Source organism: Vidua macroura, assembly GCF_024509145.1.
Source record: "Vidua macroura isolate BioBank_ID:100142 chromosome W unlocalized genomic scaffold, ASM2450914v1 whyW_random_scaffold_48, whole genome shotgun sequence".
In the NCBI taxonomy this organism is placed as follows: domain Eukaryota; kingdom Metazoa; phylum Chordata; class Aves; order Passeriformes; family Viduidae; genus Vidua; species Vidua macroura.
The window spans coordinates 295,711-323,292 of NW_026530536.1; the positions used below are offsets into that span (position 1 = coordinate 295,711).

The following is a 27,582-nucleotide window of genomic DNA, read 5'->3' on the forward strand; positions in this document are numbered from 1 at the left end:
TAAATTTTCAGTAAACTCAAAGGAGCTGCGCATATTTAGAGCACACAATGCTGTGTGTTTGTCTTACTTTCTTAGAAACATATTTGTTTCTGAAGAACTAAAGAAATGTTGAATGTATAGCTTGAAAGGAATAAGAGCCATCTACCTGTCTATGCCTTCTTAATTAAGGTGGCCCTACCATGCCATGTTGTTGATCCATATGGTTTCTTGTCATTCAGTTTCTGTATCAAGTCGTATTATCTCAGTAGATGATTTAAAATAATTTCATAGTCTATTAACCCTAGCTTATACTGTGTTGGGAAGTGTACCTCTTAGTACAAAAAATGTACATGCTATCTTTCTTATGAACATAGCATCTTTTTGCTGTCTAATACAAGTTCTATGTGGAAAAATGAGAGAACATATCTACTATGGGTTTTAACCTATTTTTAAATTACTTTAAAAGGAGAAAAACATGGATACCATGTAACTATCTAGTTTTTCACAACCCCTTAGCCACATAAATCCCATATGTATTTCCTCTATCATTGCATTACTTGAATTTACTCTTTCTCATTTAGTGCCACGATGAAATGTTTAATTGCCTCTTACACCCATATTTACATGGCACAAAGTTAGGATATTTTTATCTTCAGTGATTCTGTTTTGTTTTGTTTTATCACATTATGAATACTTTTGAATTAAACCTAATTTTGAGCTAACTGTAAAGTAATATTGTATCAGGAAAATAACGATTCATTTTTTAGAATTGCTGTTTACTAGCATGCAGATACAAGCCCATGAAATGGAAGACAAAATGCTGTATTTTTAAAGGGATATTTGAAATACAGATAATGGAGGAAGCTAAAGAACAGCCTTGGAAAAATTTCCTAGAATCCTAAAATGGTTTCGGTTGGAAAGGACCTTAAAGATTATCTAGTTCCCACCCCACTGCCATGGGCAGGGACACCTTCCAATGGACCAGCTTGCTCAGAGCCCCATCCAGCCTGGCCTTGAACACATCCAGGGACGAGGGCATCCACAACTTCCTGGGCAACCTGTTCCAGTGTCTCACCACCCTCACAGCAAAGAATTTCTTCATAATATCCAATCTGAATTGGCCCTCTTTCAGCTTAAAGCCATTGCCCCTTGTCCTATTACTACATGTCCTTGTAAAAAGTCCCTCTCCAGCCTTTCTGTAGCCCCCCTTTAGGTACTGGAAAGGGCTATAAGGTCTCCCCGAAGCCTTCTCTTCTCCAGGCTGAACAAGCCCCAACTGTCTCAATCTGTTTTCATAGGAGAGGTGCTCTAGCTCTCTGATCATCTTTGTGGCCTCCTCTGGACTTGCTCCAACAGATCCACATCTTTCTTGTGCTGGGGGCCCCAGAGCTGGATGCACAACTTTAGGTGGGGTCTCACCAAAGCAGAATAGAGGGGGAAAATCACCTCCCTCACCCTGCTGACCGCACCTCTTTTGATGAAGCTTAGGACACAATTGGCTTTCTGGGCTGCAAGCACGCATTGCTGAGACATATTGAGACTCTTTTCCACCAACAGCCCCAAATCCCTTTCCCCAGGGCTGCATTTAATCCATTCTCTGCCCAGACTGTACTTGTATTTGGGAGTGCCTCGACCCAGGTGCAGGATCTTGCACTTGGCCATGTTGAATTTCATGAGGTTTGCGCAGACCCACCTTTCAAACCTGTCAAGGTCCCTCTGGATGGCATCCTGTCCCTTCAGCATGTCAACTGCACCACACAGCTTGGTGTCATTGGCAAACTTGCTGAGTCCCACTCAGTCCCACTGTCCATGTTGCTGACAAAGATGTTAAAGAGCACCAGTCCCAATACAGACCCCTGAGGAATGCCACTCATCACTTCTTTCCACTTGGACATTGAGCCACTGACTGCAACTCTGAGTGTAACCATCCAGCCAATTCCTTTTCCACCAAGTGGTCCATCAATCAAATCCATGTCTCTCTAGTTCCCTTGTTGACCATTTTGTTGATTTTGTTTCTAGATGAGTTAAACTAAATACCAGTCTTGAAAACTTTTTGGGTCAACATTTTTTTTGCTTTTGCAATTTATGTTTTAGTCCTACTTTGCTTTTTTATTATTGCTGATAATTTTTTCTGTTATTGTACATATTATAATTCTGTTTTCTCTATCTGCTGTTGCTGGGTTTCATTTCTTCAATATGGTTCCTTTTTGCAGAATTGTTTCCTATCCACTATTCTTTCCTTTTCCTTGTTAGATGTTTCACTTCCACGTGGTTTAATGTTTCCATTTACTTGAGGTAGGGGGGTGTGTCAAGGCTGGGAAGTAATGTATATTAGACATTTCTGAAGTATATCCAGCTGAGATGCAGAGATAGCCTGCAGTTGCTCTTTTATTCATCTGTTTTCTTTTGAGGTGTAAATGTTACCTGCTTCATCTCAATATACACAGAATTTACATTTAAAATTTATTTTGAAGAAGACTTCTTCAGCCAATTGCAAATTGCTAGAAAGAACACTTATTCAGCCGTTCAGGATCTATTTTTCACACCAGGAACATGAAGATTAGTTAAAACATCTTCAAACATATTGTGAAAATAATCATATTGAGGAATTTGCATTTTTGTCAAGTTGGAGAATCTGAGGAATTTTTAAAATTATTTTTTTAGATAATATAGAAGTGTGCTTGGTTGATATCTGCTTAGGTTTCTGCAGAACATATTAAAGCCTCATTCCTTTGTGATATAGTAGTGCTTCTCTGTCTAGCTTGACATCTCTTGGTGTAATAACCCTTTACCACATTAAATTTACCATTTAAAAATCAGGGATTTACTGGAACTTGTGTCTATGTATACATTTAAATACAGGTGATTGAGGTGTTGTTTTTTTTTTGTTTTTTTTTTTTTTTAAACATGCCCTGTTCTTGGAATTGCAGAGAAGGTAATTTTCTTGAAGGTTCTGGGTGTTTGAAACTATGCCAGCTGGAAAAATAATAAATTTAGTAAAGATACAACAAAATGAAAGCATATTCATGTTGGAAAATGTTCAAGAGACATAAGTGTAGATGGCAATATTTTTTTCATTTTGGGCAGATATTTATCATGTATACATGAAACAGCTGTTTAGAGAGATTGAGCATATGAACATCTACATGTGTGTCAAAGCCTGGTCTATGTACTTGCATCAAGTACTTAAAAGTTTGATGCTGAGAAGTGAGGGTGGGAAAAGAAATTTGAATGGAAAAGACTAAAGGGATCATTGAACTTAGTATGTACTGTAGAAACATCTCACAGATGAGGGAGCTGCTCCATAATAGTGAAGGGGGAAATGTTGGTTTAATCTTGGTAGGGTCTGATTCTGGTTGAATTTCTTCATGTGAAGAATACTTATTTAACCAAGCTGTCTCACCAAACTTAACAGATTAATGCTCTATCCTATTCTTATATAAACAAACCTATATGTCTGCAGAAGTTTAGTTGCATTCAAGAGACTGTTTTATGGTACTAATAAAATATTACTTATGGAACAATTGAAGTTGGACAGCATTGCAACTGCTCTTTGCTAAGTCCCTCCTGTCTCTAGTGTATCCTTGAGCAACACAGAAGGAAACACTTGCTCTTAGTAGGAACTAGATCTAACAAAAACCAAGACTGTAAAGTGGAGTTCAGATGATCATTTGCTAGTTTTTAAGTGCAGCTATTTTTACAGTATAAATAGCTAGATGTCTTTAACTGTAGCTGTGTAGATAAAATATTTTAGACTGTTTTCTAAGCTGTTTTCCCTCACTTTTGAGATCACGATCAATAGGATAGCTTTCAATTTTGCAGTGATCTGTCCTTGAAAGTAATTATAAGTAGTGAATACTGTGCTTATGTCTCTATAGTAATCTTTTTGTCTGTGTTGAGGAAAATAAGTGCTTGATTCAGGATTCTGACTTTCCTCTGTGTTCTTTACAAGGCTAAATCCTAAAAGTGCAGGAGATCATGGAATCATCATGGTTTGGGTTGGAAGGGACTGGACCTTAAAGATCATCCAGTTCCAACCCCCCTGCCATGGGCAGGGACACCATCCACTACACCAGGTTGCTCAGGGCTCCATCCAACCTGGCCTTGAACACATGTGGATATGGGGTGTCCACAGTTTCTCTGGGCAACCTGTTCCAGTGCTTAACTAGCCTGATGAAGTAACTTTTCTTTATGGTTTGTTTTATAAGCCCACTAGGCAAAAAAAAAAAAAAAAAAAGAAAAAAATGTATGGCTTTGAGGTTTAACAAGTCCAAGTTCCAGGTCTTGCACTTTGGCCACAACAACCCCCTGCATTGTTACAGACTGGGGACAGAGTGGCTGGACAGTGCCCAGGCAGAAAGAGACCTGGGGGTACTGGTTGACAGCCGACTGAACATGAGCCAGCAGTGTGCCCTGGTGGCCAAGGCCAATGGCATCCTGACCTGTATCAGGAATAGTGGACCAGGAAAGTCATTCTTCCCCTGTACTTGACACTGGTGCAGCCATACCTTGAGTACTGTGTCCACATTTGGGCCCCTCAATTTAGGAAGGATGTTGAGATGCTCAAATGCATCCAGAGAAGGGCAACAAGGCTGGTGAAGGGTCTGGAACACAAGCCCTATGAAAAGCGGCTGAGGGAGTTGGGGTTGTTTAGCCTGAAAAAAAGGAGGCTCAGGGGAAACTTTATCACTCTCTACAACTACCTGAAAGGAGGTCATATTCAGGTGGGAGTTGGTCTCTTCTCCCAGGCAACCACTGTCAGAACGAGAGGACACAGTGTTAAGCTGATCCAGGGGAAGTTTAGGCTGGACATTAGGAAAAACTTCTTCACTGAAAGAGTGATTGGGCACTGGAATGGGCTGCCCAGAGAGATAGTGGAGTCACCATCCCTGGAGGTGTTTAAAAAACAACTTAATGTGGTACTCAGTGCCATGGTTGTTTAGTTGATAAGGTGGTGTTAGGTCATAGTTTGGACTTGATGATCTCAGAGGTATTTTCCAACCTAGTTAATTCTGTGATTCTGTGATTTGCTTTAGAAAAAATACTGCAAGCTTATGAATTATGGAGAAGAAACAAAATACCAGTTACAAAAGCAGTTGTCATTCATGAATGCTCTCTTAGGAAGAAATTTTCTCCCCCCCCTTCCCCCTGACTTCTTGCTTTCAAAGGAGTCTTAATTTTGTTATTCTTTTCTGAGATCCCTGTAGAAAACCTTGACCAAGTAGTATTAAATGCTTTGAGATGCACAAACTGGGTGTTGTATAGACTAGTTATCTCATCCTTTTTGATAACTTTCAAGACATGCTTTTATTCTTGTGTTCCTAAAGAATTTCTGTGATAGTGCCCTCCATCTCATTTGAAAGGGGTAGAGGTTTCAAAAACACAGATTTCATCAGAATAATTATCTGGGGAAAGGTAAGACTAAATTTATGCTACTATTGAAGAAAATGCAGTCAGTTTTCAGGTTTTATATATTTCATTTGGCAATAAACATCTGGCCAGTCAGCAAACATCCACACCTTATACTCTCTGTTGTAATATGGATACAAATGAAGAGCAAAAGGCATAGGCCAGATTTCCTATTTCCTATAGATGTCATCAATTATGCTACTTTTGAACAATTTGTAGGAGAAAAGCCATATTGTTAACTTCTTAGCCATTTCTTCACCCTTCTTCAGTGGATTTGCAAAAATATTATTGAAAACACTGATCCTGTAGAGGTATTTTTAGGTATGCAATTTGGCCTGCAGAATCTTCAAGATTAAAAATAATGAATAAAACCAGAAAAACACAGTTTGACAAAAACAACTTGGAGTCAATATGAAGCTTTTTTTGATGAGTGTGATGTCATGGTATAGAATATTATTTTGATCAATTGGGATCGTCTGTCCCAGATGTGTCCCATCCCAACTCCTTGAGCATTCCCAGTCTACTTGCTGGCATGGCAGTATGAGAAACAGAAAAGACCTTGGTGCTGCATAAGCACTTTTCATCAATAGCTGAAACATGGATGTGTTATCAACACTTTTAAATCACAAATCCAAAACACAGAACCGTACAAGCTACTGTGAAGAAACTTAATTCTATTCCAGCCAAAACCCAGTGCAATTGTAAAATCTGTTAGTATAAGCTTTTAATAAAAGAGATCTGTTAGTGTGTGGTGGCTATTTGAGAAGACTTTTAAGCTCTTTAAGCAAATTTGTCAGAAATGCATAAGGAGGGTTATAGATTTAATAGTGCTTCTTAACCTGAAAGCACCACATACCTTTTAGGTTGCACAGCAACTGACTCCTAGCAACAGTAGCAGATTGAATTTTTAATAGCGACATGTCAGATGTAATTATAAAGCAAGAGTACAAACACTTGTAATGGTTTTCATAATAAACTAGTATGAATTTAAGGAACTTTTTGTCCCTCCAAAATAAGAAGTCGCCTTCTCCACTGACCTTGGTGTCTCCATGTTCTTTCCTCACGTTCTCACTTCCTCCTCTTCTCTGGGTAGAAAAAAACTGTGCGTGCCCCACTTCTGGCACCAAAATGAATAAAGCTGTTTAGAATGAGAGTGGCTGTCAGGTTTTGGTGTGGGGGTAGGCATTTTTTTTTCTAATTTCCTTTTTTCTAGCATAATACTATGAGATAAAACAGAAAACAAAGAATCAATAAATGGAGCATTACATAAGAAATTTAATGCATGTTTAAGGAGATTTGTAAATTTCAACTTCTCTTGTAAATTAATTAATTGTAGGATTTCTTAAAAGTCACCAGCTAAACAAATAAACAAATGTTTTGGAAGGAATCAAAATTCTTTTACTTCTGGGTATAAGTCAAACTAATGGAGTTAGAGATCTCCCCTGAACAAGTTATTCCATAACTGCCTACTGTAGAGATTCTTGTGTCTATGTGAAGTTTGCAAAACTCATTTAGACAATTTTTATGTTCCAAAATATAGATAGTCAGTGTTTCATTGTTTTTATTTTTTTCTGTTGTCTTCTCTTGGTTCAGCTAACAAATATTCTGGGGCAATTTTTCTAACTTTTTTTGAGATGAATGTTGATATAAAATCCTATATTGATTTTTAAAAATTTTATTTGCTAAACATGCTAAAATCGACTATTTTAAATCAAACTCTAACCTTTTTAAAAAAGGTTTATGAAATTCTTGTGAAGATTTGTATAAAAGTTACCGACGGACAAATTTACTCTGTCATACCAGTCTGTCAGTATATGTTTTACCCTTTAAAATCCTTTGTGTTAAAGGTGTGAAAAAGATAGAAAATATGTGGGCAGGTAGGTGGTATGGAGATGGAATGAGACAGAGAAATACAGCATGCTTCTGCATGGGCTCCTCTCCATGGGCCACAGTTCCTGCCAAGAGCCTGCTCCAGCATGGGTTTTCCATAAGCTTCAGCATTCTATGGGACATATCCACCTGTTCCACTGTCATCCTTGCCACAGGCTGCAGGGATATCTCTACTCTGGTACACCTTCTTCCCCTCTACTTTCACTGACCTTGGTGTCTGTGGGGTTGTTTCTCACATTCTTCCCTCCCCCTCCCTTTTCTCACTCTGCTCTGCAGTGATTTTGCCCTTTCTTAAATATGTTATCACAGAGGTGCTGCCAGCTTTGCTGATTGGCTCAACTTTGGCCAGTGGTGAGTTCGTTTTGGATCTTGCTGGAACCACCTTTGTTAGGTACAGGGACAGCCCCTGATCTTTCTTCACAAAAGCCACCTGTGCAACCCCTTGTGGTCTGAACACTAATGAAGTCTGACAACATGTTATAAAACAAAGCTTTATTGAAGCAGTAAGAAAGCTGAGCAATGATGTGCCCATATGGCACAATCACCATTAGCAAACATAGGATCATAAGTGATGTCATAATTTTGGTGGACTGCCAGGTACACTTGATGGCTGGGTCATCTGACAGCAACTGCCAATCATGCAATTGCCTTTTGAGTGTGGGTAAAATTTGTGCCTTCCATTGACTCCACCATGTTGCATTCCACTCCTAAGAGGAAGGGAGCACCCAAGATTTTCAGATGCCCATGGTTGAAAAGGAATGACAAATGTCAGCAGGTCTGAAAAAAACTTACCAAGTTTTATTAGTAAATTATAAACTTGGCATGTAAATTGGTATAAGTTAGTCCCTTATCTTCTAGTAGCAAGAAAAAAAAAAAAAAAAAGAGGGAAGATGGAGAGAAAGAGAAATAGAGAGGTCAGATAGGAGAGGAAAGGAGATCACTAGTCCTGGGTCCAGCATTAATCTGGCTGACAGGGTGTCCAGGGTCCTGGGGGAAGCCACACAGGCTTTGTGGGGGTACCTTTTTATAGATAAGTTTTCCCCACACCAGAGATAAGTTCCTCGCTTTCTATGTAAATTAGTCATCATACAGAGTTTGTTGTTCTGGACCTTTCTGGAAAGGGGTTGGAGGGCTTTGGGGGTCTTTGGTGGTCTCACCCCCCCTCTACTGGTCTTGCCCATTACTTGACCTTATTCCTGCCCTTGCTCTGGACTGTGTTGTACTTATCTCCAGGAGCTAGAACAACGATGTTTGTCCTAGAAAAGTGCTGCCCTACCTCTGCATGGCTCCTTTTCCAGCTACATCCTGCTCTTTTTTGTCCATTTGCACAGCATGGTCTTACGCAATAATCCTTGTTTGGCTTCATGGCTATCAGTATTTGAGACATACACATTAGCTCCTTATCTTCTGGGCTTCTACACACCAATGGTAGTGTGATTTGAGAGAATCATACTTTACATGAAAAATGTGGGCAGCATCCTGCCTGCGCTTCTGATATTGGTCAAGAAGCAGGGTATCAGGAAGCAGGGTGTCACCTCCCCCAACTACCAAAATCTTGCCATATAAATCTTGTTTCGTTTTAAACCACACTTTGTTAAATGTAATGAGGCTATTTCATTGCTTCATATGCCCTCAATAGAGAGATAGAGATAGAAATTCATCTAAAAGAATGCCTTGCATGTCATAAAGCTTTATTTTATGACATAAAACCAAAATAAAAGGTGGAAATTAAGAAACTATGCAGATGCTCGCTTGACCCCCCCTCTCTCCTCCCCAACCCAGTGGAATGGGGAGGAGAATCAGAAGTAAAACTTGTATGTTGAGATAAGAACAATTTAATAATTGAAAATAAATGAAAACACAATAATAATCACAAATAATAATAGTGATAATAAAAAGGAAACAAGTGATGCACAATGCAATTGCTTACCACCCACTGACCAATGTCAGACCCCCTTCCCGAACCCAGATCATCTCTCCTTCTGGGTAACTCCTCCCAGTTTATATACTGGGCATGATGTTCTATGATGTGGAATATCCCTTTGGTCAGTTCGGGTCACCTCTCCTGGCTGTGCCCCCTCCCAGTTTCTTTTGCAAACCTCCTCACTGGCAGAGCATGAGACAAGAAAAAATTCCTTGACTTAGGATAAACACAACTTAACAAAAACCAAAACATCAGTGTGTTATCAACAACATTCTCATTCTGAATCCAAAACATAGCACTGTAACGGCTACTGAGAAGAAATTAACTCGCTCCCAGCTGAAACCAGGACAATGCAAAAGGGTTTAGCAGTACTTAATCATGGACTAATTTAACATTTATGAAGTGATTCAGTAGGGTTCACTACAATTGCAGCAATTACTTAATTATAGATTTGAGATAGTCACATTCATACCATAATCAATTCACATGTACTCAGAAAAATGTATGCATCTATATGTGCAAAGGTACCTGTTAAAAACTCCCCTTGAGTTTAGTGAAATATGCCAAATCCCTTTGTGTTCTCAATGAGCAAGGATTGTACCTCGAGGAGCGGGGGGGTCAGCCTAAGCCTCATTATCAGCAATGGTCTTTCAACTATTGCAAACTTGAGGGTTCATGAGCTCTGAGAGGCATCCCACTCAGAGGGAGGTGCTGGCACAGCCCACTGCAGTCCAGGAGAGCTCAAAGGGCCTTTATAGGGTCACAAGATTATTTGCTTTAATCATCAGTATGTTTTCATCCTGGCCATAACCTAACTTGGTAACTACTGGACATTTTTTCAAACATATAACAATGTAACAATGGTACTATTTCACTTATTCAGGTAAATAGTTTTCCAAGGCTGTCAGGGGATAACTGATTATCCCTTGTTCCCAACCTTGGTCAGGCAACTGATGTTCCTGATACGATCAGTGTTGTTCCCACCTTTACCATGCAAGAGCTCCTGGTCAAGGGATGCTTCACTACCCAACTGGTTTGATCAAGGTTTATTGGGAGCTCCTGAGATCTATTTGTATTTCAATATCAAAGTAATCACAAGTGTGAATAGTAAAAAAAAAAAAAAAAAGTGTGGAAAAAGGCAAATGTTGCGTTCATCTTCAAGGAGAATGAGGGTGAGGATCTGGAGAACTACAGGTTTGTCAGTCTCACCTCAGTCCATGGATAGATTATGAAGGAAATCCTCTTGTTAACTGTTTCCAGACACATAAAGGACAAGAAGGTGTTTGGGAACAGCCAGCATGGATTTACCAAGGCAAACTAGTGCCTGACCAACCTAATAGCTTTCTGTGATGAGCTGACTGTGTGTGTGTCTCAAAGGGGAGAACAGTGGATGTCACACCTTTTACTTTAGCCTTTGACATGGCATCTCATGGTAACCTTATGGCCAAATTGGTGAGGTATTGATTGGATAAGTGGACAATAAGTTGGGTGGAAAAACTGTCATGGCCTGCCTGGCTCAAAAGGTGTTGAGTAGTGATACAAAGTCTAGCTGGGAACTGGATAGCAGTGTTGTCCCTCAGGGATTGATACTGGGGTTGATAGTGTTTAATGCCTTTTTTAGTAGCCTGGACAGTAGGATGGAGTGCACCCTTGACAAGTTTGTGGGTGACAGTCAATTGGTATGAGTGGTCAGTATTCTGGAGGGCAGGGCTGTTGTTCAGAGGGACCCCAACAGACTGGAGAAATAGGCTGATCAGAATGTCATGGAGTTCAACAAAGGGAAATGCCAAGTCCCATGTCTGGGCTGAAATAGCCCCATGTACTGGTATGAGCTGTGAGCCAACTGGCTAGAAAGCAGCCTTGCAGAAAAAGAACAATCTGGGGGTGCTGGTGGGCAAGAAGTTGTACACAAGCCTGAAAAACATGCCCTTGAGACAAAGGCAGCCAAAAGCATCCTTGGCTGTATTAGCAAGAGTGCAGCCAGCAGGTCCAGGTCATGCCTTATGAAGACTGACCTAGAACAGAGACTAGATGGAGTTAAAGAATAAAGTAGGTATTTATTAGAATGCCTCAATGGATACACCTTGGGCAGTACAAGAGCCCAGCCAGGGCTACACCCAAGATGAACCCAAAATGGTCACAAAATGGACAACCGGTCATGGGGTCTCACACTTTTATAAGTTCTGGTCCATTAGCATATTTGAGTTAATTGTCCAATTACAGCTTTAGCTTATGAAGTCACATCCATCTTGTTTTTCTCTCTTCAGTCCACCATTGTTTATGCTCTTGAGCCTGAAATTTGGATCATTTGTTCTTGGTCCCCAGCTAGAGAAGGAATTGTTTTGTCTACCTACTCTGAAGAGAGCTTACTATCCCCTAATATGAACTATACACCAAAGCAGTACAGAATCTGAAAAATATAAAAGCTAAAACCTGAAGTGTCACAGGGAAGTGATCCTTCCCCTCTATTCCATGCTGATGAAATCTCACCTGGAATCCCATGTCCAGTATTGGGCTCCCAGTATATGACAGTCAGAGAGAGATTGGAGCAAGTCTGGGTCTGAAGCATGTGACATGAGGAGAGGCTGAGAGAACTGGATTTGTTCAGCCTAGGAAAGAGAAAGCATGGAGAGACCCTATTGCTGCCTTTCAACTACCTAATGGGAAGGTGTAGAGAAGATGGAGCCAGACTCTTCTGGGAGGTGCACAGTGAAAGGACAAGTGGCAATGGACACAAGTTGGAACAGGGGAAATTCAGACTTGATATTAGCAAAAGTTGCATAGAAAGGGGGGAAAAGGATGTGTATCAGGAGGCATTAGGTAGCATGTTTTCAGTCTCCCTATCATCTATTAAAAAAAAACAACAAAAAAGCAAAGAAATCTGTACCAGCCACATGGTTTTGGTTTTTTAAAACAAAGGTAAGTTTTTTATTGTGGCCATTGAAATGCGGACGAAAAATCAAAACCCCACAATTCCTATAAACATTTGTAGGGACGGTATATTTATTACATCACTGGGCGCATATGGGGATCATTCCCCTTCAAAGGACATGTGTGCCCCTCCCTGAGAACTCCCGATCCCTTTTTATTCCTCTTTGCTAGTTTACATATGCATAGTGTTTCACAATAGGTTCATGCATATTCATTCTACTGATTTCGCGCTACCCTTACAGCTAGTTACACTTGTAGCCGGTTTTTTATCAGAAAGTACAGAAAGAACTCCTGGGTCACCCTGCCCTGTCTGTTTCAAGGTTCGAGGAGTCTCTCTTATCTCTTTAGCGTGGAAATTTGCATTCTTTCTCCTCAGCTGGGGGAGTTTTACTAGTGCTGCAGAGTTACCAGACTAAGCAGCATATTTTACTTATGCTAGCAAGCTCAAAGCGGCACATTTCACCTAAATCCAAATGGATTTCTACCCTGTTAAATTTTCACTCTGTTTCACCATGGATTCCTGTTTTAGGAATATTTATTGAAACTGGTTAGGAATTTATTATCTTCACTCTTTTATAGGAATCTCAACTATATTTAAAATTATTCCTGAATATGAAGCATCCATAAGCAGGATCTGAAATTCTTAGTAATAATCTAAATAACATTTCAGTCTTATTTTCAGTTAAAATTACTTCCTGACACACATTCTAGATATAGATGTTTTCTGATTCTACTTAACATGACATTCAGGAAACCTATTTCTAAAATTTAATTTTGAATGGAAAACAGATAGGTATTAATGCCATTTGATCACAGCTTAAAACCAAAACGAATGAATGCAGATTAGGACAGTTTTCAGGTAGGTGGTTACACGACACCTCAAAATCAGCATATATAGGTGTGTATTTCTTGATGCCTACGACTAAGAATTTATTGCAAAGTTTAGAAGTGAAGTTTGTGCAACATTTGGCTGAAAAAAGGCCCAGCTGAAAAGGATGCAAGGGTGCTGGTTGACAGCCAGCTGAACATGACCGAGCAGTGTGCCCAGGTGGACAAGAAGGCCAATGACATCCTTCCCTGTATCAGGAATAGTATGGCCAGCAGGGCTAAGGAAGTGATTTTTCCTCGTACTGGCCACTAGTGAGAGTGCACCTTGAGTACTGTGTCCACTTTTGGGCCCCTCACTTCAAAAACGACATTGAGGTGCTGGAATGAGTATAGAGAAGGGCAGCAAAAATTGGTGAAGGGTCTAGAGAGTAAGTCATATGAGAAACAGCTGCGGGAGCTGGGGTTGTTTAGTCTGGAGAAGAGGAGGCTGAAGGGAGACCTTATTGCTCTCTACAACTACCTGAAAGGAGGTTGTAGCAAGGTGGGGATTGGCCTCTTCCCCCCAGTAACAAGGGATAGGAAAATGGGAAACGTCCTTAAGTTGCACAAGGGGAGGTTAAGATTGCATAACTGCTGTTATAATTTCAAATATATGCCTGTAGAAAATCTGTTGAACATCTCATTCCTAATTACTGGCAGAAACAGAACAATGCCTATACAATAGCTATGCAAAACTCGAAGCCATATGATAAATGCTTATTTAATTTTGATCACATCTTTCATTTTACTGTGACACTAAGCAGTGTTGGGAAATATAATAAAAAGGTCAGAAATTACTGACAAAATAATACAGCAGATGAGATATTAGCATCCTTTCAGGTAGTTGTAGAGAATGATAAGGTCTCCCCTGAGCCTCCCCTTCTTCAGAATAAACAACCCCAGCTCCCTTAGTTGCTCCTCATATGACTTACTCTCCAGACACTTCACCAGCTTCGGTGCCCTTCTCTGGACACACTCTAAGACCTCGATGTCCTTCCTGTATTGAGGGGCCCAAAACTGAACACAGTATTCAAGGTATGGCCTCACTAGTGCCAAAGAACAGGGAGATGATCACTGCCCTAGTCCTGCTGACCACACTATTTCTGATACATATCTTCCACTTCCCTTACTGCTACTTAGTTAATATGAACAGGAGCTTGAACAGGGAAGACATTTATTGGAAAAATAAATTTTGTATAGAAGAAATCTGGTGGTGCATGGAAGCAGATACCAGGGAGGGATAGGACCATTGGACTGACTTTGAATAGAGGATGGAAATATGAGAGATTTGAGTTCTGGTAAATACATACCTTAGGTGAAAGTGGAAAAAGAAGAAAGGGTGAATAGGATCAAAGTCTTCAGAAAAGGGGTAGGTGAAGGAGGGTATGAGAAATGTTAATTCTATGTACAATAGAGAGATTATTATCAAATATAGCAATTATTTGCTTATTACTAAAATGCTGCAAAATAATTTTTAATGAAGTTTCTTTCTTCAAAACTGTGGGGTTTTGCCTTTCTTTTTCCTGCTTTTCCTTTCTTTTTCTGTTTTTCCTTTTTTTTTTTAAATCATCATTATGTACGGTAGTGTATTTTGCATGGTTCTCTCTAGTGTTTCTCACTTTTAATTTGAAAGGAAAGTCCAGAAATGAGGGTGTTAATCTGGAGACCTATGCTAAGTTCCCTGCTGTGTTACAGGTTGTGTGTGTGGTCTGGAGCAAATTATTTGGGCTCAGATAATCAAAGATAATCAGGGACCTAATTCCTCTTAGCTACTCTTTGGTTGCAATTTTTAAGTATATGAAAGTATGCAGGGTTTTTTTACTTTGTTAATACCCTTTTATATGATTTTATATTTGGTTCATTCTCTGGTATATGCATTAGTCAAATTAAAAGGAAAATAACTGGAATTTCTATGCCTTTTGTCAAATTGTCTCTCCTGTCTCCAAAACTTGCAGAGGATAAAAGGGTTTTGAGTTTCATTGAGAATATCACATTTGAAGAAAATATTTTGTTCATACTAAATTGACCATGTTTTAGTGAAAAATAAAGGAAAGAATTCCGTCACATGAAAGGGGGGTTTTCCTAGAACCCTTATGTGTCACTTTGGGATGGAGGTGTGCTCTGGGATTACAATGAGATTATAATGAACCACGTTCATCTGAGGAAAGTGGTTTTGCCACAGTTGCTGATTCAACAAGACATCTCCTATCTTCCTTGGATGACAGCCGCTATGTGATTTATCAACTACATGGTACCATCAAGTTCCCATTCCTGCAGGGATTGCAACAGAGCCTGGCCAAGTGTCTTCATTCCACCCTCCATTTCATCCTTCTTAGCATGTGCTTAAGGTTGCAGGATGTGTTGTGTGGGGAACTACCGTGGAATAGGTTTCAGGCATGCTAACCACATTTCATCCTGGGAGTAGCAACTGCATTTCACCCTATAATTTCCTTACTGTTATAACTTCTGTTAGAATATGAATATAACTTTCAATTTTTCTCTAATTTTACCCCCAGTCATTTCCCCACAGATACTAAGTTGATGATTAAAGTCCTTTAGTGTAGATTAGTCTCCAAGAAAAATTTTGGAATTCAGATGTCAATGTCTTCATCTTTACCTTCAATTCACAGTGACCCTTAACATTATGAAACAATGCAAGAAATGAAGTTTTAAACTTCATTTTGAAAACACATTGATTGTATCATTGTTTTTAGCACTACAGCCTAGATTTGGTGTGATGTATTGAAACTGTATTGCATTTTTAGTGCAATTCACCTTTTTCCATTGTAGAGATTGTCCCATTATTTAATAGTTGGAATTGTATCACTATGGAAAGGTAAATCCTAAAGATAGTGCAAGAAGATTACTTTGTATATTTTAACCCTATTCTTCTATTCATATCCCTCCCTCACTTTGGGAACCTTTTTCAGATAAGCATGTTTAAAAAGACTTGCTTCCTCCTGTGGAAGAAGCATTTAAGACATTCAGATTAATTAACTTGACTCAAGTTGTTTTCTGATCATAAAGAGGGATGATAGACTACGGCTCATTTGAGACAATGCAGTTCTTTTACAAGAAGTTTGATTTCTGTATATTGACTTTAGTAAAATCTGTCTTTCTTCATAAATTGGTTCAGAGGAAAAAGATGCATGCTATTATATGCCTGTCAGAACTTTACAACTCTGAGATGTACATTTGAAGGAGATGACAATTAGTGCAAGACCTAACTTACGGTCTTTCTACTTTCCTGTGTGCATTTACAAAGTGTCTGTCACTGTTCCTTTAGGAACAAACTGCTCCAGCATGGGTCCCCCATGAGTCCATAGGTCCTGCCAAGGAGCCTGCTCCAGTGCAGGCTTCCCACAGGGTCACAGCCTACTTTGGTCATCCACCTGCTTCAGGGTGGGGTCCTTCACAGGCTGAAGGTGGATCTCTGCTCCCACATGGACTCATCCACAGGTCCCTTTGACTCAAATTCACACTAGAGTTCTAGCCTGTCCAGTACAGCAGCACAGAAACAGCAGCAATGCCACGGCCATTTGCCAACCCAGGCTCATCACCATTGCTGTTATCAAAATGTGCATGGGGTTATTCCTCCCCAGGTGCAGGACCCTACACTTGCCTTTGCTGAATTTCAAAAGTTCCATTCTGCCCATCCCTCCAGCCTGTCAAGATACTTCTGAATGGCTGCATAGCTCTGGGGTATCGGCTACTCCTCCCAGTTTTGTATCATCAACAAACGTGCTGAGGAAGCATCTATCCCCTCATCCAAGTAATTGATGAATAAGTTAAACAATACTAGACCCAGTATTGACCCTTGGGGGACACCACTAGTTATAGGCCTCCAACTAGACTCTGGGCCACTGATCACAACCCTCTGAGACCTGCCATTCAGCCAATTCTCAATCCACCTCACCATGTACTCATCCAGACCATGTTTCCTGAGATTGACTATGAGGATATCATGAGAGACAGTGTCAAAAACCTTGCTGAAGTCCAGGTAGACAATATCCACCCCTTTCCTCACATCTATCCAGCTGGTTGTCCCATTGTAGAAAGCAATCAGGTTGGTTAAGCAGGATGTCCCCTTGTTAAATACATGTTGACTACTCCCGATCACCTTCTTGTCTTCCATGTGCTTAGAGGTGGCCTCCAGGATGAGCTGTTCCATCATCTTGCCAGAGATTGAGGTCAGGCTGTAGTTCCCTGTGTCCTCCCTCTTGCCCTTTTTGAAAAATGGGGTGACATTTGCTTTCTTCCAGTCTTCAGGCACCTCTCCTGATCTCCACAACCTTTCAAAGATGATTGTGAGTGGCCTAGCAATGATGTCCACCAGCTCCCTCAGCACTCATGAGTGCATTCTATCAGAGCCCATGGACTTGTGGATGTCAAGTGTGACTAAATGGTCTCTAACCCAATCCTCCTCAACCAAGGGAAAGCTTTCCTTTCTCCTGACCTTCTCCCTGGTCTCCTGGGTCAGGAATTCCTGAGGATTGGCCTTGGCAGTGAAGACTGAAGCAAAAGAGTTCAGTATCTCAGCCTTCTCTGCAACTTCTGTTTCAGAGGGTCCCTGTTCCATTCAGTTGCGGGCTCACGTTTTCCCTGGTATTCCTTTTGTTATTGATGCATTTGAAGAAGCCCTTCTTGTTATCCATGCCACCCTTAGCCAGATTTCATTCCAGATGGGCCTTGGCCTTCCTTGCTGCATTTCTGCATACTCTGACAACATCCCTATATTCATCCCAGGTGGCCTGTCCCTGCTTCCACCTCATATATCTCCTGCTTATGTCTGAGTTTTAACAGTTCCTTGTTCATCTGTACCGGTCTCCTGCCCCTTTTGCTCAATTTCTTGCCCATGGCAATGCATCATTCTTGAGCCTGGAGGAAGTGGTGGTTGAATATTGACCAGTTCTCTTGTACCCCTCTTTCCTCTAGGGCACATTCCCATGGGATTCTTCCAAGAAGGTCCCTGAAGGGGCCAAAGTTAGCTCTCCTGTAGTCCAGTGTTGTGATCTTACTCATTGTCCTGCTTCCTCTTCACAAGATACTGAATTCCATGATCTCATGGTCACTGTAGCCAAGACTGCTCCCAACCTTCACATCTCCAACCAGACCTTCCTTGTTAGTCAGTATAAGGTCCAACAGCACACCATTCCTCATTGGCTCTTCTATCACCTGTATCTGAAAGTTATTGTCAACGCTTTCCAAGAACCTCTTGGATTGTTTGTACCTTGCGGTAGTGTTCCTCCAGCAAATGTCAGATGCTATCACAGAAGCACCACAAACTTCCTAAAACTGACTCTGTCAAACATGGGGCCAGCTCCTGATTTCTTCTCACAGAAGCCCCATCCCCATCCCTGTCCTGCAGCCCTCCCACCCCGCAGCCCTCCCGCTTGCCACGTAAACTCAATACAGGCACCAAAAAGGGCTATTGTGATTTAACCGCAGTAGGCAGCTTAACACCACACAGATGCTCACTCACTCTCATCTTGTCAGGTCTCTCATTTCTCTCATCTCACTGTTCCTATATCATCCAGTCTCTTTTACCTGTCTTGCCTGGTCTCCCTCTCCTCTTCTCTCTTCTGCCTCTGTCGGCTTGTCCCTCATCTAGTTTCCTGTTGCAGCTCTCTCATCTCTAACCTCTTGACTCTCTGTCTCCCTTCTCATCACTCACCTCCCCTTTTCTTCTTTCTCCCATCTCTTATTTCCTCTTGTCTCTCATGGCTTGTCTCATATTTTGTCTCTTGTCACATTTCTCATGTCCCACCTCTCATCCCCCCCATACTTCTCGCCTCACATCACAGTTCTCTTGCCCCTCCTTGTCTCTCATCTCCCTTGTGTCTCTACTCTCTCAAGTTGCTCTCACCTTTCTCATATCTTATCACATGAAACCCTCTCCCCCATCATAGAATCATAGAACATCCTAAGTTGGAAGGGACCCACAAGGATCATCAAAGTCCAGCTCCTTGCCCTGCACAGGATAGCCCCAAGAATCCCACCATGTGCCTGAAAGTGTTGTCCAAATGCTTCTTGAACTCAGTCGGGCTTGGTGCTGTGACCACGTCCCTGGAGAGCCTGTTTGTTCCAGTGCTCAACCACCCTCTGGGTGAAGAACCTTTTCCTAATATCCAACCTAAACCTCCCCTGACACAACTTTAAGCCATTCCCTCAGGTCCTGTCACTGTGCACCAGAGAAGAGATCAGTGTCTGCCCCTCCTCTTCCCCTCACAAGGAAGCTGTAGAATGCAATGAAGTCTCCCCTCAGTCTCCTTCAGGCTGAACAGACCAAGTGACCTCAGCCACTCCTCATATGGCTTAACCTCCTAGGCCCTTCACCATCTTCATAGCTCTCATTTGGATGCTCTCCAATAGGTTAATATCTTTCTTATATTGTGGCATCCAAAACTTCCCCCTGGACTCAAGATGAGGCCACCCCAGTGCAGAGCAGAGCAGGGCAATCCCCTCTGTTGACTGGCTGCCAATGCTGTGCTTGATGCACCCCAGGACATGGTTGGCCCTCCTGGCTGCCAGGGCACACTGTTGACTTATATTCAACTTGCCATCAACGAGGACCCTGTGTGAATTGACACATACAGGTAACCAAGGTGACCATCAAAATACAACTTTATTTCATTACCTCGCTAACAACACTGGGCAGCAGAGATACACGGGGACACTGGCTCTGTTAGGCTTAGTTCATTCTAGTGGACAGCAGTGGGGGGGGGAGGGCAGGGCAGCTGCTGCCCCCAATATATCAAAAGGCTTTGGGCATGCACAGTTTCTCACAAGGCTGTGCTTTTATGATCTCTTTCTCTCTCCCAGCAGGAGGCTCAAGCATGTCTGTGAGAGTGTGTTATCTCTACACAGGAATTCTTCTCAAAACAGGCAGAGGACAAACAACACTAGGCATAACGAGTGGAGTTTTCAAAGTTACTTTTAGTGAAATTATGCCCTCCTTGCCAAATATTCCAGTTTCAACCCTTTCCTCCCAACAGACACCCAGGTCCTTTTCTGTGGTGCTGCTTTCCAGCATCTCGTTTCCTAGTTTCTACATACATCCAGGGTTGCCCTGTCCCAGATGCAGAATCTGGTGCTTGCCCTTGTTAAACTTCATATGGTTGGCGATTGCCCAACCCTCTAATTTATTAAGGTCTTTCTGTAGGGCCTCTCTGCCTTTGAGGGAGTCAAGACCTCCCAATTTTGTATCATCTGCAAACTTGCTTAGCATACCTTTGCCAGTCTGATGTCACCCCATTCACTAGAACCCTTTGATCCTGACCCACGAGCCAGTTGCTCATTCATCGCATGATGTGTTTATCCAGCTGTGGGCTGGACATTTTGCCCAGAAGGATACTATGAGACTATTTAAACCTGTGCTGAAGTCCAAAAAGATTACATCAGGTGACTTTCCTTGATCAATGAGGTGGGTTACCTTGCCATAAAAGGAAATTAGGTTTGACAAGTAGGACTTTCCCTTCATGAAGCCATGATGGCTGTGACCAATGACTGCATTGTCATTCAAGTATTTTTCAATAACTCCCAGAATAATCTTCTCCATAAACTTACCAGGCATTGAAGTGAGACTAACAGGCTTGTAGTTTCCAGGGTCATCTTTCTTGTTTTTTTTTAAATCGGGACAATATTTGCCAACTTTCAGTCAACTGGAACCTCTCCATATTCCCAAGACCATTCAAAAATCCTCAAGAGAGGCCTTGCAATGACATCAGCCAGCTCTTTGAGGATTCTTGTGATAGGTTTCTCCTTGAGCCAGGTCTTATGAGCTCTCAGAGAACTTATCACACCTGAGATAGCCCAGCTACCCCAAATGGCATAAAATTAGCAGGATGGCTTCTGAGGTAGTGATGGAAACAGAAAAAGTTGTAATAAAAGGTAAAATAGCAAAGCTCTTACAGACAAAAACTGAGCCAGGGGCAAGAGGTTCTTGCTCCTGCTAAAACACTCCACAAAAGCAATTATTTCCTTTGTTCTCTTCTTTTACTAGTGAATTACCTAGGTGGGACCTTTTGGCCTCTGTCCAATTGGGTAGCCCCAGGTTTGAGGTGAAGTCCCAAAGATCCTATGAGGTGTCTTTTTACCAAATTGAGGAGAGAAATTTCTGGGCTATTTTTCCTTTTTAAGGAGACAAAGAATAATTTGGTCACTCCATCAATTGGGGGCACATTCCTACATTCTTGTATGAATCCCATCAGGCCTCATAAATTTATTAGGATCCAGCTGGAACATCAGGTCCTTCAAAATTTCAGGGTCAACTGGGAGTTGATAATTCTCACAACCATGGTCCTCCAGCTCAGAGCACTGGGACCCTGTTAGTCTATCATTTGTGTTGAAGACAGAGGTAAAGAAAGCATTAAACATATCTGCCTTGTCCATGTCCCTGTTTGTGAGGTGACCATCTGTCCTAGGGTGAAATTATGATGCTTGTATCCCCAATCATCTGCTCTTTTTATGCTGGATATTATATTCTGTACCTTCAAGACAGGCTCTGAGAGTGAAGGCAGGGAGAAGAAGCACGGAGTTTGTTATCAGCCTCACTCACTCCTCCACAGTCTGCTGGAACACAGAACTCCACTGTGTTGTCTGGGCATAGATGGGGCAGAATACAGCGCTCCTTTGCTTTTTAGTTAGTTTAGCTAGCTGAGGCAGTCCAAGTGTTCCCTGGACTGGTTTTCTTTCCCTTTTCTTGAAACCATTCAAACCTGCTCTGGGCTGGGACCCGGGGAAACACTGAGAGCTTGCACTTTGTAGCCTACCAGGGCTTACTCTGGGCAGCAGCCTTTCCCAGTGCCGAAGGGACTGATAACAGAGCGACCACCCACCAGAGAGATTTTCTGAATTTGTCATCTCTTCAGAGCAACAAATGAGTTTTGTCACCTGGTACTGTTCATTTTGTGTGCTGGGGAGTGCTTTGCCTGTTTAAATAAACAGGTTTTTTTCCACATCTCTCAGAGGAAATTTTCCTGAACCGGTTGGAGGGAGGGGCCGTGTGTGTTGGCTTTCTGGGGGGGCCCCTTTTGGAGGTTTTCTCCCAAATTTGCCCTAATTCAGGACACCATCCTCATCCTGTAATGGGCTGATGTAATTTCCGCACTGCCTATTTCCACTAATTTTTAAAAACCCACTTTATTATCCCCCACAGTTCTGGCAGCTTCGACTCCAACTGAGCTTTGGTTGCACAAATCTCCTTACAGTGGTCAACAGCACCCTTTTATTCTTCCCATGTTACCTGACCTTGCTTCCACATGGCATATGCCTTCCTTTTTGTCCTTAACTCCAGAGGAAGTTCCCTGTTTAGCCAAACCAGCATTCTGCCTCACCTGCTTGTCTTCTGACATTTGGGAATTGCCTGTTTCTGTGCCCTTAACAGGTGGTGTTTATAAGTGACCAGCACTGATGGACCCAGCACCTTCAAAAGCATTTTCCATGGGGACCTTACTCACTAGTTCCCTGAGCAGCCTGAAGTCTGCTCTTGTCATGTCCAGAGTTGAGGTTTTGCTGGCACTTTTCCTTCTGTCAACAGAGATTTTAAACTCGATCGCTTTGTGGTTGCTGTGGCCAAGACAACTGCCAATCTCTACTTCTCTCACAAGACCCTCTCTGTTGACAAGCAACAAATCAAGGAGGGCATCTTTCCTAGTCAGCTCTCTTAGTACTTATTCCATAAAGTTGTCATCCAGGTTTCTTAGAAATCTTCTGGACTTGTTTGTACCATCTATGTGGTGTTCCCAGTTAACATCAAGCATTTTGAATTCCCCCATAAAGACAAGGGCAGTTGATTTAGTTTCTTAGTTCCTCAAAGGATAATTCATTGGTATCATTGTCCTGGCTAGGAGATCTATACTAGACTCCCACAATGACATCTGCATTATTTGGTTGTCCCTTAATCCTTACCCAGATGCTCTCAACTGCACCATTGCCATCTGTAAGCTCCATACATTCCAGCCTCTCCAATACACACAACTCCACCCTCTCCCCCCACCTTGCCTGCCCTGCCTATCCCTCCTGAAGAGCCTGTAACTGTCCAACATGGCACTCCAGTCACAGGACTCATCACACCAAGTTTCACTTATGCCAATGATATAAAATCTCTGGGTCTGGGCTGTCGTGGTTTGTTATTGGCCAAACGCTAGGCACCTACAAAAGTCATTTGTTCATTCTCTTCTGTTATAGTTGGGCAGGAGAGAGGGGAAAAAAAGTTAACAAAGGGCTCATGAGTTGAGATAAGGACTGTGAGAAAAACACTTTAAGGGCAAAAGAGGTTCAAATTTAAAGGTATAAGGTAAATTTATTATTAACAGAGTCAGAGGAGGATAATGAGAAGTAAAATAAGCTTTTAAAACACTTTTTTTCCTCCTAGCCCCTCTCTCTTTCTCACCGACAGTGCAGGGAGACAGTGCATGGGGCTTTTGGTTAGTTTGTCACTCAGGATTTTCTTTTTGTTCACTCAGGGAGGGGAGTCTTTTCTCTGGTATGCTGTGGGGTCCCTCCCATGGGCAAACAGTTTTTCCAAAACTGTTGTGGCATGGGTCACTTATCCATGGGGTGCAGTCTTTTAAGGATAGGCTGCTCTAGTTTGGGAGCAAGGGCTCTCTATCTCTGGAAGCAGGGGCCCTTTCTCTCTATTTGGATTTACTACTGGATCACAGCTTTCTCTAGCATCTACACGCTCTGTCATGAGCACTTCTCTCACAGGCTGTGAATGGATTTCTGCATCCCCCATGGACTTCATGGATTATAGGGGGATAATTTATTTCACCATGGTCTTCATTATGGCTTGCAGAGGAATCTTGGCTCTGACATTTGGAGCATTTCTTCCCCCTCTTTCTATTCCACTGACCTTGGTGCTGTCATGTTGTTTTTCCTCATGTCTCCACTTTCTCTTCTTCTCTGACTAGGAAAGAAACTTCTGCTCATAGGTACCATTGCCAACAAGTTCTACTAATTCAAAAATTCCTACAGCATCCTGCAGCACCAAGAGGTTGATTTTGTCTGGGTTTCACACCAGACAGTCACTTGCCATGTTTTTGCTGCCAACCATGCAGTCCCACTGCCACCAAGTGGGTAGTGGTGACTGCCACAGCACTGGCACTATTTAACACCTCTCTTCATGCGGGGTGCTGGGAAGGAGAAGCTTCCCCTGCTGCTTCTGTCCGCGGCACAGCTGACTAGGGGCAGCCAGGCAGGCAAGGCTCACCGCAGGCCACGCCGGGATGGTGGCGGCCGCAGCAGCCCATCACTGCAGGCTGTACTGGGATGGCCCAGGTGGCAGTGCCTCACCACCCCTGGAAAAAAACCCATGCACGCACTGTTTTGATTTTCTTCTTAGATATGTCATCACAGAGGTGTTACCAACCTCTCTAATTAGGCCAGCAGCATGTCTATCTTCAGAGCCATCAAAGATTGGCTCTGTCGGACATGGTGGAACCTTCTAGCAGCTTCTCACAGAAACCACTTCTGTGCCCCTCCCACTACCAAAAACTAGGCTGTTCCAAATCAACACAGGGCCAAAGCTTTGAGCCTGTCTTGTTTGTTCCTCATGTTTCATGCATTGGTATAGAAACACTTCAGGTGTGGTTTATTGTAGCTGACACCTTATGGAGCTGATTGGCCGATTGAGGGATCTCACTAGTGCTTACCTCGTCATGTTTTGGCACACCGTCCCACTGTCACACCTGGTTTCATCCCTTTCCCCTTCCAATCTAGTTTAAAGCCTCACTAGTTCCTGTGCAAGAACCATTTTTCCCCTCTGAGATAGGTGCATCTCATCAGGTGTCAGTAGATCAGGTGTTGAGTAATTACCCCCTGGTCATAAAACCCAAAGTTTTTCCAATGACACCAGCCTGGGAGCTATGTGTTGATCTGATGGATCTGCCTGTTCCTTTCTATATTATACCATGCTACTGGAAGGATGAAGGAAAATACTACCTTTGCTCCCAATCTTTCAACCAATTGTTCCTAGGCCCTGAAATCCCTTTTGATTGACCTTGGACTTCTCTTTGTTATCTCATCATTACTGACTTAAAGAACCTATAACAGATAATAATCAGAGGACGTTATTAGACTGGAGAGTTTTCCAGTAATGTCCCTTTCCCAAGCCCCTGGGAGGCAGCAGACTTCCCTGTGGGTTGTGTCTGGTTTGCATATTGGGCCCTCTGTTCCCCTTAGAAGGGAGTTATGTATGGCAACTACCTTTCTTCTCCTCTTAACAGAGGTGGTCATGATGCAGGGGGTAGATTGTGTTGCCCTAGGTGGCCCCTCTATCCCAGAAGGACCTTCCTCCACCTCATCACTTGACTGTCCTGGTTCCAGGGCTTCATACCTGCTGTAAAAAGTGCCAGTCCTACTTGTCATTGTCAAGCTTTCAGGCAGAGGAGCCTTCCTTCAAGTACGGACAGTGACCAGCTTCCAGCCTTCCTGTTCAACAGACCTTTGACTAGCTGCTTGACAGGGTTCCAGGTTGTCCTGGTTCTGTCCAGGAGTGGCATGGCTAGGACCTGGAGGTTATTCTATACCACCTCACGTCATTATCGGGGCGGAAGGAAGGGAGTCTCTTCCAGGGTTGGCATAGTTTGGCAGAGAGAGTGATTGGATATTGTCTATTGTCAGGGGGTTTCCATGTTTTCTTGTTCTGGTTCCAACCAGGACAGGGTTAATTTTTTGCAGTAGCTGGGGTGGGGTGCAGCTAGGACATGGGAGTTATTCAATACCACCTCATTGCTGGGGGAAGGGGGAAGGGACTCTTTCTTCCATGCGCCTGGCTCTCAGCAGCCACGGGATGGAGGTTCGCTGGCTAGCTGTCCCGCTTGTGGCCGGAGGGCAAACACGCGAGTGGCCATCCTAGAGTCTCTGCCGAGACTGTTGCAGATGGCAGTGATTGCTGCGGCGTGGGTAGCACAGCAGAGGCACAGAGCACAAGGAAACCGAGGCAAAGGAATAAGGGAAGGACACTTGTCTGAGTCTCTAAATATTTAGTCTCAAAGTGGGGGCAGAGCAAGTGACAAATCTGAACCTGAACAGACTACTTTTATAGGGTAGAGGGAACACGGGGAGGACACAACCTTTGACCAATAGGAGGGCATTAGGGGAGGGGTGCAGGGTAAGGGCTCCCCAAAAGAAGCCAACATGGGGAGGGAGCAAACCTTACAACCCAATTCTGCTTCGAGGAAGGGATGAAAGACAGGGAACACTCCAGAACCAAAGGAGTGTGCTATCTTTGACAGACAGGGGTAAGACAAGGGAACAAGGGAGGTATACAGGTGGATTGACATGTGGATTGACATACATTTTGGCGGGGAAAACTGTGGTAAACAACTCAGGACTGAACCATTAGGGAAGCCAAATGGGGTACATAGACTGAACCACTACAAACTTATAACAAGGAATATTAAAACATACTACATGTTATAAATAGAGGCGAATAATTTGTTCAGCCTTTCAAGAGTCAATCAGAAATTTATTGATTACAGCAAGCGACGGCAAGCAAAGAGCACTGGGTGCAGCCGGGGAGTCCCCGCTCCGCAAAACGGCCCACACACCGTTTTCCCCCTTCCCACAGTCTTTTTATACTTTTTTTTTTTTTTCCCGGGGCCGCGGTATCTCTGGGTGTACTCTGCGCTTGCGCCTTCTGTTGATAGGGGGGCGTCTTCTACTCTCTGGTGGTCGCCCGAGGGAAGCTCCTCTCTTCTTCCCCGGCGAAAGTCCACGGCCCTGCAATGGTCTTTTCCATATGCACCTAAGTTCTAATTACACAACCAGCTTAACATACTAACTAGTTTCTGTCTGGCGGTTTTCTGTTATCTACACAAGGCTTCTCCTTTGATTCTCTGTTATCTACACAAGGCTTCTCCTTTGATTCTCTGTTATCTACACAAGGCTTCTTCTTTCTGTCTTGATGAACAAAGAGTCTTTTCTAACTTATCACACTACAGAAGAACAAACTGTAAAATAACAGACTACCACACTTCCAGGTAGAAGGGGTTCCTTCTGGTGGAGAAAATGTGGTGAGGGGAAGATGATTGGTGTTTTTTACGGTTGCTGGCTCCATGGTGAGCATTTTTTGCATGTGAATCATTCTCTCTTTTTGCATACCTTTGTTATTAATATCGTTGCTGTTACTGTTCATTTTCTTATCTCATTGCTATTTCCAGTAAATTGTTCTTCTCTCAACCCATGATCTTTACCTTTTGTGCCTCCAATTCTTCTCTCCAGCCTGCCATGAGGAGGGGGAGGAGGGAGAGTGAGTGAGCAGCAGTGTGGTTTGGAGACTCTCAGTGGGAACACTAAATTGGGGAGTACTATTCCTAAACCACTACACGAGTTCACCTGGCTCTCCACTACAATGGGAGACAATGAAAAGAAACAAACCTCTCCAGTCACACTAATTAATGGACTGTCAAGAATCTACAAACAGCACTTTCAGGAAGTTCAACATGGACTTTGCAACTGATAAGATGTTAAACGAGGGGGGATCCCAGACATCAAACTAGGATGGAGGCAGGAATTGATAGAATTATACAAACTGATTAAGGGAATTACAGGGGAAGGAGGAAGCAGGGAGAGACAAC

At 42.6% G+C, this 27,582-nt stretch overlaps 1 protein-coding gene across 1 annotated transcript in view; it reads left to right on the forward strand.

Moving 5' to 3' along the window:
- Window positions 1–27,582, forward strand: part of LOC128822748 (transcription factor RFX3-like) — a 190,687-nt gene that overhangs the window by 815 nt on the left and 162,290 nt on the right. The gene's annotated exons all lie outside the window — the stretch shown is intronic.